Source organism: Periplaneta americana, chromosome 9 (genome assembly GCF_040183065.1).
Source record: "Periplaneta americana isolate PAMFEO1 chromosome 9, P.americana_PAMFEO1_priV1, whole genome shotgun sequence".
In the NCBI taxonomy this organism is placed as follows: domain Eukaryota; kingdom Metazoa; phylum Arthropoda; class Insecta; order Blattodea; family Blattidae; genus Periplaneta; species Periplaneta americana.
The window spans coordinates 47,653,836-47,675,897 of record NC_091125.1 but is presented as its reverse complement, the minus strand read 5'-3'; positions in this window follow the sequence as shown (position 1 = coordinate 47,675,897).

Below are 22,062 nucleotides of genomic sequence, written 5' to 3'. Positions count from 1 at the left end.
ATATATTTAGCATATACTCATAAAGGAACTAATGCGTACTCTGTTATTAATAAAATGCATTGACGCCTCTTGATTCTTATCTAATAAATCAGTGCTACTTCCGAATGAAGGAATTGATTTGTTCGTTTGGCAATTGTTACTGAATGTGTCAACAGCTGCTTGAAGCAATAACTGTCCGCCAGATACGTAGCTAATTGTAAGATTAGATAAAAATCACTCCACTTTCGAGCTGATTTTATTTCAGCTCAGCTGATGGAAAATGCATGGATTAGTATAATCGTTCTCCAACTTCGTTTTAAGGCTACTATTATTCCTATGGAAATTAACTAAACGAGCAAGCAGATGTAGATATTCACACTGGATTGCTGGAAATTCAGTTTGCCATAAACGTCTTGAAGTCTACTCTCTTTTCAGTTTCCCAGAACTTTTCGAATGAAGTGTTCTTTATGTTATTTCACTTGATGCAATAAAAACTTAAAACTGATGTTTTTTATTAATATTATATCCATATTTTGAAAGGGTGTTTGAGGAAGAATGTAACCACTAAAACGTGATTATTTCTGCAAGGTTGTTATCGACAAAGTTACAAAATGAAGAACGTAAGGAAATTTTATGATTTGTAGTAAGTGTGAAAGTAAAGAATTGACATTTTGAAATAGTCTATCTATGTCAGATTATAAAGTGCTCACTAGTTTTGAAATTATACATTTTGAACATTGCTTAAGTGCAAATAATTCTTACGGTTTATGTCACAGGAGAAACAAGCACTGCTTCGTAGGTGGTAAACTTAGATAAGAAACATCATAATGTTATTTCTCATACAGAAAGTTTACATTTAGTTCTGATGGTTCTGCAACCTCATTTTAGATGGACATCAGGTGTGCTTGGCTGAGAGAACAATATAATCTCGCCATGACTGGACTTGGGGGATGTTAATGGTGGGCGTTTATTGTAAGTTCCTGCAAGGAAGAAGAGTCTAACGCACAAAGGCACTCAACCCTATAGTAGGACCTACAGCGTGGAAGTTATAAAAGTTTGCCAAACAGGAACTGTCTCAATCAGTAATTGAATGTAAGAGTTTATAACCTACATGTATTTTTTTCCTTCTTAACAAAGCATACAGTATGTATAAGACTAAAATGTCTATATATTTCAGTATTTCGAGCGGCCGTCCGCTATTCAGTTCATACCCGATTGGACTTTGTTATTTAATACTTGTTTTGTTAGAGAACTCTGTGGTCTCCTGGTACGGCCAAGGAGATACTGTAGGGTAAAGGTGCCTAATTCCTTGATACCCCTAATCCCCTGATACAATTTCAATTGACTGCCATGGAGTTGTGGTCTCTGACTTATAAGTTTTTGAAATACCTAGGTGTCTTCTTTGCAATTCTATTGACTACCCGCCTTTTGAATAGAAGCAGTCGACTGCAGAAGCTTTTGTTCAGTGAAAGGTGGTTGACCAAACTTTTTCTTTCTCTTGTGACTGCTCCTGAGGAAACATTTTATATTTTAAGTAATAATTAATATAGTATTATAAAAATGATATATTACTGTTGATTATAGTCAGCTGAATCAATGTCTATGGTTATTTAAACATTATGAGACAATAACAATGCTACAGGAGCTTTCACATTTTCGGATTTATTTTCATATTTCTCCTTTCTGGTTCACTCGACCAGTGATGCCAACGCTAAGTAGTGAAAATTAATGTCTGTGAAAGAAAATAGTTCGTGGAAATAATAATAGAAATGAGTTACAGAAAACGTCAATTATAATTATAATAAAATAATAGGGCATATATTTAACTTAATTACTGCTGTTGTTAGGAATATAAATAATGAGAAATAAATGTGTTGTAATTCAATTTATTCAAATTTAATTTTGTATTGAATTTAACTTTCAGTTTATTTTGTTTATAATATATCAATATGTAATATGTATTTCTGTAGTTACACAAGTATTTTCTATGAAATTTGTCACTTAGGCTCCCTTTCTATGTTGTAATTTCTTGCTTAATTCATATTAAAACAATATACCATAATTTTAATGTTTTTCCAAATACACGTTTGTTTTCTGAGGAGTCAATGAGAATTATTTTAGTATCACGGAATTAGGATATCACTCACGGAATTAAGAAACCACTATCATGGAATATGGATCCCTGTCACGGATTTAGGAGCCACTGTATAACAATGAAGAATCATATATTATATACCAAACTTGTGAAACTGTTGACACTGAATGTTGTAAAAGCTGTAGCGAAAGGTCCGAATTACGTCATTTAAGTAATATTTGAAAATTTTTATTAACATTTTGGTATAAATATAGACTTTATTAAATATGTCACGGAATTATCCTATGTGTAGTGTTAATTGGCACGTTAGCCATAAGGAACACATATTAACTAATCAGGTAACTTGGTGGGTTGAGGACCAACTATTCCGTAAATTTGGCTAATATTCTCTTAATTAAGGACAGAGACATTTACATAACTTGATTTACGATATTGGACCACCGTTTTTACTTTTCTTTCAGAGTTCCAGCGCGTGACCAACGAATTTAATAGAAAGCATGGTAACAGACTACTGGTATCGGTAGAGGTCATTCGGTATCTCGTAAAACCAATCTGTGCGTAAGGGAAAGAAGAAGTGAACTGGTAAGCTTCCCTCCCTCGCTACACTTCCACTTGCATATAGCATAGCTCGCTTACTCCCTCCATAAGGTTCTTACTATAAGATACGGAATACACAAGCATTTAGTTTCACGAGATAATGAATGATCTATAACCTCTGTTCTCAAGTCATTTATGCCTACTGGTTTATAAGAAGAGAAAGAATACAAGAAACTGGTGGACTTCTTAAAATATCTTCAGAAAAGTTGAGATTCTTGTTAGAAAATTATTAGTTAATTCTCCTAACCACGATTTAAAAATATTGTAAATATGTAAAAGTAAATATTTAATATTGAAGTTAATTCCTAAAAATAAGTATTGATTGATTACTAATGCCTCCAGAGACTGTAGCTGACTTGCTCTAATGTGACAATTAGCAGAATTCAATTTCTAGGTGGCAACATCTCCACTAAGTGATAGAATACACTGTCTCCAATTTCAGAAGTCGAATTTTGACGTGGATGCGGATTGGTCAGTAAATTTTACCTAAAGTACTCTTATTAAGCACAATTCATTTCTGCTTCATCATCATAATCATCATCAATGACGCAACAGTTCAAAGCGGGCCTGTGCTTCCCTGATTCTTTACTTCCATTTGTCTACACTTACTTTCCAATTCTTTCACTTAAGTATGTGATAGTTATTCTTCTTCACAAAATTCAACCATCTCTTCCGTGGTCTGCGTACCTGTCTTTTGTCAAATATCTGGCCCGTCATTATTTTCTTTCCTATTTCTTCATGATCTAGTCTGTTGCACATGCCCTGTCCATTGTAATCTTCTTAAGTTATTACCATGAAGAGCTCATATATAGAACATATTTCTTTGCTGTATCTCAATCTCCAAATTTCATTATCAATAAGTATTCTTCTTAGAATTATCCTTTCCAAGCAGTTGATTTTATTTTCTGGTTTAGTCATAACCCAGAGTTCACTGCTATAGGGTAATATACAAGTTTCTATCACGAATTATAAATCATATGTATAATATTATAGGACTAATCTGGCTCCACTTCCTTTTCGAATAAGTGAAGCTAAAGATTGTTCGTCTTTGAAAATCCATAGTCTTTTGCCTTACTTAAACACGAACTACGACAAACTTGGTACTCTTCCTTCTATCGAAGAAACATATGGTGGACAGTTGAAGAAAAACATTTCAGTTACGTTGACTTCCGTTATTCGTATTGAAATCCCAGCTGAGAAGAATAAGTTATTAAGGATCTATGTGGTAGTGAAGACAAATCAAGAAATGATTAATTACCGGTACTCTAAATTCAAAACCAATTCCATCCTTCTGCGTTAGGCGCACCGATATCCGATGCGGTAATTCTATCGACTTTGCACATTGAGACTTCATTTCAAATCCTGACAATTCCAATTGAAATTTGTTGTGAACGAATACAGTGTTGGTGACGAGTTCTTACGGCGTATTTCGTTTCCTCTACACCATTCCACTCCATCTCCACTGATTACCATTCTCATCATTTTCATCATCCAGTGTATTATAGGGTAGTGAATGAAGTTCTGCACTGAGACCAACCAATCTATAGTTCACACAATCCTTTACGGGGAAAGGGAAACATGACTGAAATCCGAAAGCTTCACTTGCAATAAGAGGTTCATTATACCCAAAGAAATTTCTCCTTATTTAACTTACAATCCTTCTTATACAAATGTGTCTTGACAACTGTGCTTCCCATTATTATTGCACAGAAATATTATACACCTGGAATGTCCTCTCTCTGTCATATTTTAGTAGATGAAATAAACATTAAAAGAGGAAATACTGAAGTGAAATGGAGAATAGTAACGGAAAGGAGAACTCTGGGAAAGACCTTACTCCGAGTACGATTTAAATCAACACTGCTGATCAATCCCATAAAGATAAACCTGCGTTTGATCCGACTACAAGAAAACTCTCAAGCTAGGCGCATTCCCAACTCACACCGGCTGACTACACCAGCGTTCGCAGCGTACAGATGTTTTATTAGGTATATCTCTATCGGTGACTGACCGTTAAGTTTCAAGCGGTGAACGAGGTAGCAATTGGAATTTTTCTTGATGTTCTCCTCCTATTCCCTTAGTAGACATCTGCATAATTTACTTTTATTATTATTATTATTATTATTATTATTATTATTATTATTATTATTATTATTATTATGGTTTATTTTAACTGGCAGAGTTAAGGCCATTCGGCCTTCTCTTCCACTGAACCAGTTGATACAAAATAAATTAGTACATTGCTATAAACAAAACATAATTAATAAAATACAATAAAATTGAAAATAATATATAACAGTTGTATGAGCACTATGTCTGTTGAGCTCCTTTATTTATCATATATGTTTCGAGGATTGCATCTCCATCATCATTTATGTCAAGACAGAGCAAATCCGGATGTTTGATCTGTCACGCAGGAGTACAGATCAAACATCCGGATTCGCTCTGCCTTGACATCACTGATGATGGAGATACAATCCCCGAAACATATATGATAAATGTTATTTTTTATTTAACGGCGCTCGCAACTGCAGAGGTTATATCAGCGTCGCCGGATGCGCCGGAATTTTGTCCCGCAGGAGTTCTTTTACATGCCAGTAAATCTACTGACATGAGCCTGTCGCATTTAAGCACACTTAAATGCCATTGACCTGGCCCGGGATCGAACTCGCAACCTTGGGCATAGGAGGCCAGCGCTATACCAACTCGCCAACCAGGTCGACTTGTATGATAAAGGAGCTCAACAGACATAGTGCTCATACAACTGTTATATATTCTTTCAGTTTTATTGTATTTTATCAATTTTAATGAACACTGTTATAAAATTGACCAAAAAACGCGTATTTAATCATTAAAACATAATTAATAAAATAAAATACAATACAGTCAATATCTCTCCATTCTATTATTGCACAGCATTCCTTGAACGTCAGTTGGCGGAGCATGCAGAGGGTTGTCCTAGAGTTGAGTGGAGTTGCTTGCTCGAAACCTAGGTACTTATCTCGTGTTATATCTCTGCCTCTGACAAACACCGTCACAAGTGTCACGATAGATTTTTCAATGAAAAAACTCAGTCCTGAAGGGAACTCGAACACGATCCGCCTGCGTAAGAGGCTGAAGTTTTATCACTCAACCACAACAGGGAAAGACTCTGAGTTTTTGCTCTCATGTCTTGAATCTTCAAAATCTTATGTCGACGGACACACAATATCGTGTTGCTAATCAGCATGAAGCCAAATATAGCAGAAAACGACAGACATCAACAGATAAATAATAGATGACGTTAAAGACTTTCTTTTTATGACGGTTTCAGAGTTGGTTAAATTTTCCAAAGCCGCAACTTTATTCTGGGTATAATTGTTGTTCTTTAAGAACGGAATCCTAGAGTCCAAACGAAACAAAACTTGGTTCAGCGGTGGATATTGCAAGATACTGTAAGTCTGTTTTCGGTTGCTTAATGTTCTGTATCATAAAAAATGGTACAGATGTTTCTTCTTGGTACGAATGTGGCATCAAGAATTCTGAAGTAGAGTGACAGGCGAGGCTCATCATTAATCATATCGGTAGCATTCGAGTTGTCAACGCAAATTCCACCATCTGGTCCAAATTACGGCGTTTCCTCGCACTGCGACACATACAGCAATGAGGACATAGTGTCGAAGCTCCTGACCGTCAGAACTATGATTAATTTTGAAATTCCCTCCTTACGAAATTCAGAATGATGTAAACAAGCGCAATGTAAAGAGTTTTTTTTTATTAAAAGAAGTCCGGTTTAATACCAAATTCGGATAATGACCTATGTTTTCGGTCTGATTTTCATTTTCAAATACTGTGACTCAAATATAACCATCACCACCAACACCATTATCGTAATTACCGATAAATATAGCACATATTTTTTATTAGTTCTGTCCACACTCTTATGATGATTATAAACTAACAATCGATGCTCAGTTAAGGAGCTCACTGCTCACTTGATCACCATAGGGCAAAATTATTGCTGAAGATAATAGAACAGAGGGGAGCCGGAAAAGGGGAGAGTCTGTTGCATTATTTTCGAAAACTGGGTAAGTATGTTGCAGTACATGTTCCATCTATAAAAACCAGACATCTCCCCTCAAAATAAAATATGAACATGAGATTATATTTCTATGAGCAGTGAAAGGTAGTAAACTTAAAATTAAAAAAAAATCAGAGACGAAGACATTAGAGCACAATTAATATCACATACAACAGAAGCAGCTCATGAAAGTAATAAATAAATCTAAATCTAAATGGAAGTCATATGTGAAAAGAAAACTACACGATGGGGCTCCTTACAAAGCACTACAATATAAACTATCATGAAGAGATGACGGAAGCGACGAACTGACAAAACTATAAAAGGCTGCTAAGTCGTGACATGTAAAGGAAGGAGAGGGAATAGCATTACTATATTTTTGCTCGACCATATTATAATACGCTCATTACATGTGACGGAACTGAATATTAATGAATTACATTAAAGTACTGCTATTGATTATGTTATTGCAACTATCGATTTCCAACCTAGCATAATATGCGATATTGATTAATATCGTACGTGCAACATCCCGCAAGCCTTGAGAGCACCAATCTAAAATGGTAGGCGCGAGTTTTGAAAGTGACATTGATCGAATCATTCAAATAAACATTAACCCAACTTCAAACATTCCACTGGGAGCCATTCCTCAGGAAAATTTCACAAAGTGCACAATCAATAACATGTATTTAAAATAAAATACATTATGTTCATGTTAATTTAATATTTTAATAAATTGAGTTCAGTTCTGTGTTCTAATGCATGTTGCTTTGAGGTTAAAATCTCCATATCAAGCCCTGGAAAAAATCGATAAATACGGCGTACACGTCTGCAATCTGTTGCACTACTCGGAAACACGCTGAAAAGACACTTACAGTCGTGCCATCTGTTGCAATAGTTGAGAACACACTGAAAATACACGCATGTTCACCATTTCATTATCACTAAATTAACAAGCTGAGATATTTATAAAAACTCAAAACTTAGAGCTTACACTCGTTTCATAAACATACTCGTGTCTTAATTACTACCATTATAGGCTCGTTGCATGATATACTGTTAGTGCACCGGATTAATTCATTACAAAATGTTTATGTAACTAATGAAATCCCTTAGTTTATATTGTAACTCAGCTTACACTAAATTTATTTAGATTACTTTTGGCATTACATACTTCAAATATAGTCCCCAACCATGTCAACATTACGTTGCCAAATCCTTGGGAAATGGCGGACTCCATCCGCAGCATAATTTCTGGATGTCTCTCTCATTGATTGACTTAAAACGCTTCTTGATTGAAAGTGAATACCTCGCTTCCACTCATCTTGCAATAATTCATTATGTTAGGACTTCTCTCCCATAACCTTCTTTTAATACCCTAAAGCATCGACTTGCATTTTTTCCCTCTTGCAACTTGGATTTTTATAGAGCACCTACTGAACATTTGTTATGGTCGCCATACAGGAATTAATTTTGAAATTCCCAGTGCGCAGGCTATTTAAAATGGCTACTAATGACCTCCAATCGTGCAAATGACCAATAAAATAATATATTATTATTGTGTCCTACACATTATCAAAGGACACTTTAGGCAATATATACTCGTATATATTTAAATCCAATTTGCTGGAAATCAACGAACAACAGCGTGGCATTTAAAATCCCAGCGCGCAGGCTATTTAAACATGGCAACTAATGACCTCCAATTGCACAAGATGGCCAATAAAATAATATGTATTATTGTGTCCTACACATTATCAAAGAACACTTTAGGCAATATATTAATTTCAACTTACGGGAAATCAACAAACAACAGTGTGTCATCTAAAATCCCAGCGCGCAGGCTATTTAAAAATGGGTAATAATGACCTCCAATCGTGCAAGATGGCCAATAAAATAATATATATTGTGTTCTACTCATATCAAAGAACAATTTTAGGCAAACAGTTTTGTTATGTAAATTCAACTCTTTTTGCTGAATGTCACCATTATCTCTCCTTAAGGAATAGAGTTACGTGTAAGCCATGGTAACAAGTTCGAATTCTGTCTAGGATGTGGACGCTTGTCCATTGTACATGTGATGTCCTGCATTGTCCTCGGTGGGAGAACGCTATCACACATGAAATTATCTAAGATCCTCTGCACCGCCTTGTCTTTGTGGCTAGCGTATGCGTTTCTCATCCAAGTAGTTCATGGTTCGATTTCCGGTGTTGGCAACGGAAGAGATTATCTTCCGTCGATGGGACTGAGTGCTTGTTCCTGGACTTGTGCTTATTTCGTACTGTCTCTGAGGTGGTCCTGCATTATGCTGATCACACGACCGCATTGAGAGAGAGTGTAGTGTTGGTCCAAAGACACCCATCCACTATAGCGCTTTGGATTGTAAGTCGGTAAAAGGAGGATATCAAATAACTGGACAGAGAATAAGAAATTGCCTAAGAGCGAAAAGGTTACACCATAAGGATCAAATTTCTATGAAATAGATTGAAAATGTTGGATGTTGGATAACAGAAGTTTTATCAAGTTTATGTTAATTGATGAAGAAGCGATGTTACGTAATGACTAATGGCAGACTCAATTTGCAGTTCTGACCTCGGAGCTTGAGAGATGGTGAGCCTTGTTGTGTTACGAAGGGCAGAGACTGTACACGCAGATGAAGAGGATTAGATAATCCTGATGCGTAGTCCGAATCCCAGATGACCACCTGAAACTCTCATTCAACTGCCTCACTATATATATTTCCGCGTTTAAAAGCATTTCCCAATCCGTGTATACGTTCGTATATGGGTGCATGAATCTCATCACAAATGACGCTGTACATCTGCAACATGGTGTTTGCAACAGCAGCTTTCTGCCAAAACGGGTGCTGATGTGAAGGATATCTGAATATTGTTTACTGCTTACCAAGCGAAATATTCACTGTAAGTACAGTGGTGGCATATCTGGCTTTTATTATCGATAGGGAACTGAAAACTTGTCTTACATAATGATTAAATATGTCCTTTCTTTAATCTGTTATTTAAAGATGCTGTATCAACTAAAGGTTATCTAGTGTCGAAATTGGTGATGGAGGGGTGACGGTATTTGGCGAGAGGAGTCTGAGCTTTTGTCCTGGGAGTACCTGACATTCGTCTTTAAGTTAGGGAAATACTCGGAAAAAACTCAACCAGGTACTCCACTCCAGCAGAATTCGAGCGTAGCTTCGCATAAGTTCCACTCGCTACCTCTAGACCAGGGGTCGTCAGCGCAGAGCACCCTGGGGCTAGCGTCCCTTACCCGCAGAGAACACACTGCACCATGGTGTACTCGTAGCTGCTAACGGGTATGCTCTCTACCTCTTCCTGCTGCACGACGGTGCACACGGGACGGCACCGCTTACCCTTTGCACATTTCACCGAGTGCTGACGACCACTGCTCTAGACTATGCCGGTAGTTTGTGTGTCTCTTTTATTTGTTCCGTTCTGTCTCAAGTGGTAGACAAGTACCGTGTTGACCACATGACAAGAGAGTCCGATTACTTGTGAACGCATACTGCTGGTTCAAATTTATCAGAAAAGTGACAAAGTACGGCCGACTTGATGTTCCCTTCGCTTTTTTGTATACGGCCTTGACAGTAGTAATATTTTCTTGAAATTGGATAATTTCTCAATTCCACCACGAGGCGCTGTCTGCCAAGCTCTGGTGTCCACAGATGAAATACTCAATATGAATTAAAATAAATGATTCAAGAGTAATAATAACACTTATAAATAATAAATAAGAAAATAATAAGTATTATTATGTTTAGTTCTGTTAATTATGGTAAAAGCGTGAGTTTAAAAGTAAGGAAGGTAACACCTCGTAACCTGTTTAGTGTAAGTAACATGATGACAGAGGCGTAATTTTGTAGTTCATTCGCTGAGTAGCACCCCTAGCCTAAACTGCGATGTTTCTGAGTAAACACTTAGGGTAAATATTTACCATAACTTGTACTAAATTTTATAATTTCACTCACTGCACTGGTACATTCCACTTGATATTGCAGATTCAAGAATCATAGTTTCAAGATTTTGCTACTTGGTGGATTATAAGCCACATTCTTCGAAGGAACAAGCTTTTCAGTTAAAGCTGCTGCAATGTTAAATAGAAGCGGCCTAACAAATTACACAGTAATGATATTAGCAAGTCGTTTTTGGCCGCCTTCGTCACAAATTGGGCATTGCAAGAGAGGGCATCTACACAGTAACGGCTCAATTTCCGAACACAAATTTTCTAATATATTCTTGTTTGGTATGAATGGTACTGCCCGTTCAACAAAACGATGAATGACTGATAACACTGAAACAAAGGAAGGTTTCGGATATCGCAGGGCTCCTAAATCTTGATTTGCAATAAGACTCATCAATGGAGAGCTATTAGTGTTCTGAGCTATACAATCTAAGCATGCCATGCAGGAGACCCTTTCTTCCACTATTCGTACTATATAGCCACCAATATATGTCAAACTTGCTGTTTTCATTGTTGGTAATGGAATGTCTGTAAAAAAATCCATTCCTGGTTTGCAAAAAAATTGCAATAATAAATAATAAGAACCACAGAAAATTTTAATGAAACACTGTAACAATTACAAGTAAATCAAATTACTAATTGTCATTGAATATGCCTATAGCTTACCTGATTGGTTTAGTAGCTGTTGCAGGATGTTTAAAACTGACTCAGGAATACTATATGGTGCAGCAGCGGCATCTGGCATATCTAGTTCTTGAATAGGTCGTCCATCGGTGATGTCAGATGCATGGTTCTCTACACTGCTGAAGTTTGACATGCACAAAATACCCGTTTTCAATATCTTTTGTAAACTGAAGTTCACTGCCCTTGCATCCAACATGTCATTTGATCCGGACATACGGTGCAATGTACTAAAGAGCGACTCAACAGGATCACTTGAAAATGCCTAGTAAGAATATAATAGTATCCATTTTCTAAAATATATTTAATGCAGAGAACAGTTGATTTTGTTGTCAACGTGATAGCTTCATATTATGTCTCGTTAGTTAGGAAATCTTTTTGACGTGTGCTACTTGCACACTTCGTTGTATGGAGATAAGAAAGGAAATAATTTTCTAGCCAGTCTAGACGATAATAATCCAAAGAGAAGAACTGTTGCTTATCATGATTTCTACTTTCCACATGATAATGTGTATTGCTAATATCATGCATTGCGAACCACTTGTTGATATTTTCCATAAAAGTCAATGTCGCATCAGAATCTTTGAATTTGTGGGCTTTAGGGTGTGAGCTTGCATTTTATTTCAATGTTCTGATAGCAGCATTTACACATGGAGAAAATATTTCTTTTGCCCTTCGAACGTTCATTTTTTCAAATGCAGTAGGCTCAACGTGTTTTTTCGTGAGATATCTAACAGGTTTTTACTGTATCATCTTTTTGGAGTTTGTGTAACAATTTCACATATTTCCCTGAGATTGTTCCAGTACCATCAGACATTTCACGTACCAGGAATTGGATTCTGATGTTTTTCAATATGTGGCACTGGTCAAAACTTAGAAATAACTTTCTGTTTCTATTACGGATTTCAATGAACCACCTGAAAGATGCTTCATCATTGTAGTATTACTTTTTATGGTTGTCAGAAACAATTCTAATAACTATAAAACCACATTTCTCGACTTCACTAATCACTTGCAATGTTAGTGTATGTAACTCTTGCCCTGATAATTGTTTTGTGAAGAAAAATGCACATGGTATACGGTAGCTGGTTGAGAGCCCCCTTAAAACAAAACACAAGACTCGATTAGCCAATACTTCTTTCTTGGGAATATAAAGTATTTCATCCTCATTTCTTTGTGCTTCTGTTGTTTCCATATAACCAAAAAAAGTATCAAGCTTGCGATCGTATATTATCTTGGGGTTGATTGCAGCCTCGTCTACAATAAGTGATGAAAAACGCTCAACTACAGTGAGGTTTTTTGCCACTAAGATCAACCTTTCTTTAATCAATGGAGTGACACCAGACGAGCAATCAGTAGGGCCAGAATATCTCGTGAGTGTTCTCTTAGAAGGCAGTTTAAAAAAACCTCTTGATCGTATATGGGAATAACCTTTAGGAGATATGTATTCCAGTATTATGCATTCTCTGATTGTCTCACTATTCCACCTTGGTATTCTCTTTAGATGTTTCAGCAGCTGATCTAGGATAAATTTTGCATGAATATTGCCTTCATCTTCCTGTTTCTTTACATTTTCCAGTTCCTTATGTAACGGATCTCTTTCAATTAGTTGGAGTTTTTCGGTTGTTTTCGTTATCTCATCTTGCTTCTCTTGTAACACACGATTAAGTCGTGTAATTTTCACACGCAATTTTAGAATAATCTTCTTCCTTGAAATGTAAACTACAAACGACTGAAGATGGGGAGTTGCTGTTTGGAACGAAGTCTTGGCGTGAAATCACTTTAAGCCATTTTTCGCATCTTTCTCTATCACTCGGAAATTCGTGGAACGATATTGTTCCTCCATTCTTTTTTCTATTCGAAGTACACAATGGTACACAACAATTCGTCATTTTGAATCACATCACAATAAACTCACTTACCAGTAGAAAGAAGCACAATATTTTAGTATAATCGCACAAGAAACCATACACATATTCCTCAGCAAACCTTGGCAGCTAATGCCATCTGGCGAAAATTTCATATTTTCTCGATTAGGCCTACAGCTTTAACACAGGGATCAACATGAATTGTCAAGGCCGGTAAGGAAGAAGCAAAGCGAGCATCAAGTCGGCCGTGGACAAAGAAAGGGCCAAGAAGCCTAATCCTTAAAGAGAAGGCAAGATAGAGTATTGTTTGGGATTTTCAGTTGTTTGTGTGCGCTTTTGTTTATAATATTCTTAAATGAAATGAAGTGACAGGAATTGAGGAAATCCTAATTATTACATGTAACGTATATACAGAGTGTCTTAAATTGATGTATACACTCTTTTAAATACTATTTCACAGCAAAGAAATGAGATAGAAATATAAAACCGCAAAAATCGTATCTCTGTCTCATCTCGTTGCTGAGAAATATTGTTTCAAAATGTATATACATCAATTTGGGACACTGTACAGAATTTAGGGTAAATAAATACAATTTACTGTGACATTTAAGTGTGTGTTTATTTAACAACATTCTTGCCCACACCTGTGGAGTAACGGTTAGCGCGTCTGACCGCGAAACTAAGTGGTCTGGGTTCGAATCCCGGTCGGGGCAAGTTACCTGGTTGAGGTTTTTTCCGCGGTTTTTCAACCCAATATGAGTAAATGCTGGGTAACATCGGTGCTGGACCTCGGACTCATTTCACCGGCATTATCACTTTTATTTCATTCAGACGCTAAATAACTTGAGATGTTGATAGAGCGTCGTAAAATAACCCACAAATAAAAACAACATTCTTACTATAACCAAAGGCTTTCTTTATTGAATGATCTCTTGAAGTTTACTTCTAGAACAGTTTCTATGATTTACTTAGTTTTATACTCGTTAATATTTGTCTGTGATAACTGAAGTAAGACACAATCAAGAGAATCAGCACCTGCGATCTCGATATAAATACCGTTTCGCAGAAAGGAGAATAAGATTCATTTTCGACATCAGATGATAGAGATAAATAGGCCTACACCAAGTAACACTGATGTGAATACTCATTACAAAACGAAATATTATGACATTCTAATCTATGCAGGGTTTATTGCACTGTAGATTGCATGAAGGACTAACAATAGCCACAATTACAATTCAGTCATAAGTAGATTATGTAATACAATATAATGTTTATTTTAGTATTCAGTCTAAATGATTTATCATAGTTTAAAAAAACATCAACAACACTTACAAATGTAAATGTTCATTGAATGTTAAGGACAAACTAATGTGCTAACGTTTTCGCCCTTGGGCATCTTCAGGCACTTGAATGAACAATATCGTATACAAAATTTTACAATATGATGGCTGTAGAATATATATATTAAACAATTTTATATCTAAGATATGTAAGTTTTGTTGATGTTTTTTAAACTATGATAAGTCATTCAGATTGAATACTAAAATAAACATTATATTATATTACATTGTATATTGACTATCGGAAAATCACTATTACCATGCTTACTAAGATAAGTAGATTACTTACATTAGATGTATTTCAGTTTAGATGTTCCGTACAACGTGCAAATTTTGTGTTTAATCTATTTCGTCTTCATACCTGAAATCTACGTTTCTTTAAGTCTCAGTGCTAACAAGCAAACACTCTGATGGGGGGAGACAGAAACGTTTTTTTTTTTTCTCCCACTATGTTAATAATGTCAAAACAAGTGCTTATACAAATTTTGGCGACTCGATCGCAATTACGAGGGCGTAAAAAAATAAGTTCGCCAAGGCCCGTTAACAGAAACAAAACAACATTTCACTGGAAAAATTTATTGAAACAGACACAGAAATTGTTGAGCTATTTTTCAACATATTCCCCACCGGAATTGAGACATTTGTCTTATCATGGAATCGACACAGAAGTGCAGACGGCTATCAAACGCTGGTTCCGGTCGCAGGCGACTGACTTCTACGATACAAGGATACAAAAATGTATCCCATGGTATGACAAATGTCTCAATTCCAGTGGGGGATATGTTAACAAATAGTGCAACAATTGCTGTATCTGTTTCAATAAGTCTTTCCATGTAATTATGCTTTTTTCTATCAGGATGTTTGCTTGTAAGCAGAGCCCACAATTATTTATATTTTATGGTAGACAACTTCGGCTCCAAGGTAGCAAATGGTCCATTTCTAGTGATGACCGATTCAGTGTTCATGTACGGATGCGAAAACTGGGGCAATATCGACAAAAGGAAGATTAAAACATCTGAGATAGTACATCACATATTCATTATATATGAGGTCTCGCCTACCTCATTGAATATTACACGACTACTATGAAGTAGTCAATGTGTATTATCACCATTAAATCGAGAAAAATTCGTTCCGGCACGGGGAATCGAACCCGGGACCTCTCAGCTCTACGCGCTTAGTCCTCTTTCCAACTGAGCTATGCCGGGACACGATCCACAGTGCCGGCCGAACTCCTCTCGTAATGTTTTACGGCCTTACTACCTGCACTTTAGACAATGTAAGTCATACATGCAGGAGCGCTTATTTAAATGACTTTGTGGCCATATTCAACATCAATTTATGACAACTGTTAACATTTAATACATCATTATATATGAGGTCTCGCCTACCTCATTGAATATTACACGACTACTATGAAGTAGTCAATGTGTATTATCACCATTAAATCGAGAAAAATTCGTTCCGGCACCGGGAATCGAACCCGGGACCTCTCAGCTCTACGCGCTGAGTGAATTACGAGAGGAGTTCGGCCGGCACCGTGGATCGTGTCCCGGCATAGCTCATCAGTTGGAAAGAGCACTCAGCGCGTAGAGTTGAAAGGTCCCGGGTTCGATTCCCGGTGCCGGAACGAATTTTTCTCGATTTAATGGTGACATCTGAGATAGGTTCTTAAGGAGAACAGCTGCATAAACCGTAGAGATGGGGTTAACAATACATAATACGAGCAATCAAAAATTTTCAACTTATGTGAAAAGATTGCAAACTGAAAAGTAACTGTCACGTGCACTTAATACGAATGGATTTGAGAGGGCAGTTCGAATTTATTGAATACAGATCTGTTGGACATAAAGATGTGGGGCGATCATCATCATCATTAAGTCTATAAGTATCGTTATTGCCACTGTAAAATAACCATATTGAAGCATATATCCTATCATTTACGCATAATTGTATGTAGGCCTATTCTGTATTCAAGACAGACTTACGCTACTCCTTTGAACACATCTTAATGATAGAACTGTTTTGCATTCTATTGTGTGTAGGCTTTTATCACGAGGTAGGAAAACGTATTAGACACTGGTGTAGCTCAGACGGAAGCGCGTTTGCCTACTGATCCGGAGTTGCACTTGACACTTGGGCGTGGGTTCGATTACCGCTTGGGCTGATTACCTATTTGAGATTCGAGATTTCCTCCAACAGTAAAGTGAATGTCAAGTAATCTATGGCGAGTCCTCGGCCTCATTTCGGCAAATATAATCTGTCACCAATTCCACCGACGCTAAATAACCTAGGAGTTGATGAAGCGTCGTTAAATAACGTAGTTAAAAGTATTCGAGTATTAAAAATTGTGGAGAAAAGTGAAGAACCTGTTAGTGTTAAATGCTAATTTTGCTAACTGAGTGACTTGTCCGTTTATTCACCGAGATAAGAGAAAAATAAAAAATATGTTTTTTTTTATTTCTTCTATTATTATCATCTAAACTGTAAGTCATTTTTACTAAATGACATACGAAACAAACTGCATTGAGATAGCCGGTTTTGAAACTGGTGCCCCAAATCAAAGCCTGTTCCCCGGGGAGCCACCTCAGTAGTTAATATGGCCAATGCAAATTAATTGCTTTCCGCAGCGTGATCACAGATTGCCGTGCTCCACCGCCGGCTATTACCTCCTAGGAATCCGGGATAAAGCGGTCCGAACTTGGCGCGGAGGTGTTTATTTTCATGTGGGGAATTGCAGCGGTGTGTCGGATGCCGTGCGCCAGCCATTCGCACCGATCTGGCTGTCAGGACAATTCAGGCTAAGCTTAGAGCGGGCCACATTGCATATATTTTAAATTGCATATGTAGAAATTGAGGTAAAAATGAGGGCGACGCATAGCAAAAGCGAGACAGATAAACTGAAATGGAACGCTGCATGAAGTCCATTTCACGCAGTCATTACAGGGCACTCAGCGCGCTATGTATTGATCATAAACCGCCACTATGATACGTAATGACACTTCATAGACTGCCTCATCTATTCCTTCCTCAACTCAAATAACGTACGTCTTACTACACAATATCCGCTAAGGCTATTCATTAACAGTCTTACTAATAAACCGTGTATAGTTTTTATACGAGACTTATGCAGAGTTGAGACAGAAAGCGTTACTAATAAACCGTGAATAAGCTATGGACGTATAAACAGGCTGTAACTATGAGCGTATTCCGAATCTCACCGATGAGCAATCCGATGGCATCACGGTGTTCCGAATTCCACCGATGACGTCATTGATGCTCCACCGGTATCGCACCGGTTCCATCAACTTGCAGAGGTGGTGGCAGTCTCCATCAGCCGCCATCAGTGAATCTGATTGGTTCTTGTATAGGGCGGGAATTAGCAGACGAATGACATCGTGCACTGTTGTGTCATGGCGGTGTGTTCTGCTTTAGTTCTGCTGCATTATTTGTAATGAGCACAACGTAAAAACAATATGTTAATGGCTTATGAGCGAACATGTCAACGGACCAGTTATTACTACCGGTTCAAGAAATAAATTGTTTATGATCTCTTTTCTTTGAACGAGATGGCAGTACGAAAATTTCGCAAAATTTTGCTAGCGTAGCACAGATAACCACTTACACGGTCGCCATGACAGCATCGATTCTTCCAGCAGTTTTGTTCCTTATTTTCTTTGCAACTTGACGTCATTGATTCCACCGGACCGGTGAGATTCGGAATACGCTGTATACAATGGGAATTGCTTTGCAGTAGTTATATACACGAAACCCCTTGTTTAAGCGTTGTATATAGGGAAAAAATGGCCGGCCCTCTAACAGCTGTTCGTATCGACTGTCATTTTATGATTATGGTTACCTTGTAACCACAGAAGAACAAACCAAAGATCATAGAATTATTAGAATAATATTGCTGTAGCTTGTACTCTTTGACCAAAATGTAGTGTGGTAATCGATTAGAGCCAGTTGTACTATCGATATTTAACACGCCACACTAGAGCGCTCTACCGGATGCAGTAGAGAACCTCAGATATTCTATTACCTTTCGTAACGAAGTAATGAAACTATGACGTAGCTGTGTAACAGTTATACAGTTATACACGACGTATGTAGTGATTATCAGTAAGGAATTTACACACGACTTATAAACGAGCTACTCATTGTATAAGTATAAGACAGTTAAACGTCTGTATAAAGAGTTTTTATTAGTAAGACCGTTAATGTAAAGGTACTTCTTATATTTCCTAATCATTTTCTATCATTCTATAACTTCACCATCTTTTTCACAATCAACATCACTGTCCCGTTATTACTACTGTAACCATCATTCTCATCATCCACTTCAATCACAATCATCTTCTATATCACTGTCACCATCATTCACCAGCGGCAAAGATCAGACGGTAGGCGCGTGTGCCTATCCATTCGGAATTGAGCTCATAGTTCGATTCCCGCTTGAATTGATCAGTTAGGTTTTTTCCTCTGTTTTCTTCAACTGTAAGATGAATGTCGGGTAAACCAGTGGCGAATCCTCTGTGTAATTTCGCCAAATACTATCTATCACGAATCATATCCATCTAAATAACGTAACAGTTGATATGGCTTCATTAAATCGAATAAAAATTGAAGAGTACTTAAGGGGACACTCAACTTAAAAATTGGAGAAAAAGTGTCATAGAAATGAAAAATTAAATTTCTACACTAATTTACATGATAGAACTAAATCAATATGCAGAATTCTTCTCCTATTCATTGGGAAGTCACAGTCAAATGTACAAAGCCAAAAAATAAAAAATGGTAATTAAAAGTGATATTTCAATAAATGATTGATTAAAAATTGAAATATTTTTTATTTTGAAAAGTATTGGATCTAATGAGCTGAGATTTTTCATGTTACTTTCCATGTATATATTAAACTTTTTCTCCAAATTTGAAAAAGATTGGTCAAATAGGAAAAAAGTTCCAAAATATAGTTGAGTGTCCCCTTAAGAAAATCTCAATGATTGCATGAAATGTCTACACTCCAAGTAGGCTTAATATAATAAAATATAATATGTACTTTCTTTAACATTGTGGAGCATTTTATTTGATAGTGATGTACGTTATACATAACCCATATATCCAATAGTTTCATTATTGTTGTATGGAATGGATGAATGATTCAAACAATCAGAACAGGCGACCAGACAGACAGACAGACGGGCAGACCAAAGACGGAGAAAGGAAGGAGAATAAGTTAAAAATGTTCAAGGTTTGAGTCACTTGTCGAGATAATTATAAATCAAATCTACAGTGAAGATCTTTGGTGATATAATCAATAGTACAAGGCTTATTATCACCGATTAAGATAATATACGGAGTGACATTTTAAAATTCTTTTTCAGAATGACAAAAATTGCATTTGTTCCGATGAAATTTCTGCACATTTAAAGGACGAAACTAAAATTCTTTCAATCATTTATTATAATACAATGTTATCAATAAATTGACTGAGCATATTGGGAATTAAATCAATGGCTTTCCCAAAACATGCTATTAAATGTTTCATTTAAATAATTTTATCTTGAAAAAGAAGCAAAAACGAGCAAAATTGTATTAAACTTTTTTATTTGAAATATATCTAGGAATAACTCCCTGAAATTAATGACATTACATAGGGTGCACTCTCTTCTATAGCCATAGGGATAGCTCAGACGCTTGACGTGTTCGCCTTCTGATGTGGAGCTTGGGCGTGGGTCCGATTCTCCCCTTGGCTGATTACCTGGTTGAGTTTTTTCTGATGTTTCCATATTTGAAGGCGAATTTTAGGTAATTTCATGGCAAATCCTCTATCTTATTTCACCAAATACCATCACTCTATCACAAATTGCATCAGCGCTAAATAATCGAGCAGTTGTTACAGCGTCGTTAAATAACCGATGGCAGAGGATTCGTAGAATCCCAATAATAGTGTAGCACATTTAAGTGATTGGTGGTTGTGTGATTTTATGGTTCTGATGTTTGTAGGTTATGATGTGTACGAAATAAATTAAAGATCATTACACATGCTGAATTGTTATGAGTTATTTTATTTGTATCCTTTATTCTATATTGTACATCCCGAGTAAGCGTCAACTTAAAAAAATATACAGGGTATTTCAAAAATACGGGGCATAATTTCAGGTATGTATTTCCCACATGTAGACAATCAAAATAGTTCATTACAACATGTGTCCGGAAATGCTTTATTTCCGAGTTATGGCCTTCACAACATTGAAATTCACCGGAACCATACCTCATGTTTTAGAAGACACTCCACTGATCAATCGTCAACACATTCACTTCTTGCATGATGGCGCTCCTGCACACTTCAGTCGTACGACTCGCCAGTACTTGGATCGAAGGTTTCCTATCGATGGATAGGTAGAGGTGGCCCAATTGCTTGGCCTCCACGCTCACCTGATCTGAACCCTCTCGATTTCTACTTGTGGGGCCATTTAAAATCATTGGTTTATTCGTCTCCGGTGCCTGATTTGGAATCCCTTCGGAATCGAATTGTGGCATGTTCTGAGGACATACGCAATACTCCTGGAGTTTGGGATCGTGTTCGCAGGTCAATGAGACATCGATGTGAGGTCTGTATTCAAGCAGAAGGTGGACTTTTGAACATCATCTGTAATGACAACGACCTGCGGAAATAAAAACGTTCCGGTGAATTTCAATGTTGTGAAGGCCATAACTCGGAAATGAAGCATTTCCGGACACATGTTGTAATGAACTATTTTGATTGTCTACATGTGGGAAATACATACCTGAAATTATGCCCCGTATTTTTGAAACACCCTGTATATAACACTGGATGAGGCGTATACATACTGTACTGTGCAAAGATCCTATCCTTGTGAGAGGAGAGTTTAATCTTTGCTTTTGTATCGGAAAATGATTCCCGTTAGTGTACTCTATTAATTCTTCTTCTACAGTCAGGGATTAGGCTAAAGCTTGTTAGGTTCTCTCATCTATCCTTCGTTTTCTAGATCGTCCTATTGATCGGTGTTTTCTCGGTCTGTAGTTTTATTTGTTTAGGGTTTCGATTAGATATCATACGTTCTATTATTACCCTATAGTGGAAGGCATGGACTGTCCTCGCACGCAGGCCTCTCGGATTGGCCCATTGTAATACATTGGTGTGCATGCCCTAAGGCTGCCTCTGAACTCCCCTACATCTACGTACATGGTCCCGTTCACCATTCCGCGTAGGCCCCACCGCGGTCCGACGAGTTACCGTGAGCAGCCTAGTGGGGAGCCAACGGTGCGTAAATAAGTCCAAGGTCCAACGCCGAAAGTTACCCAGCAATTCTGCTTCGATTGATTGAGGGAAAACATCGGAACTCAACCAGGTAACTTGCCCCAACCGAGATTTGAACTCGGGCTCGCTCGTTTCACGGTCAGACGTGCTAATCCTCTCTCCACAGC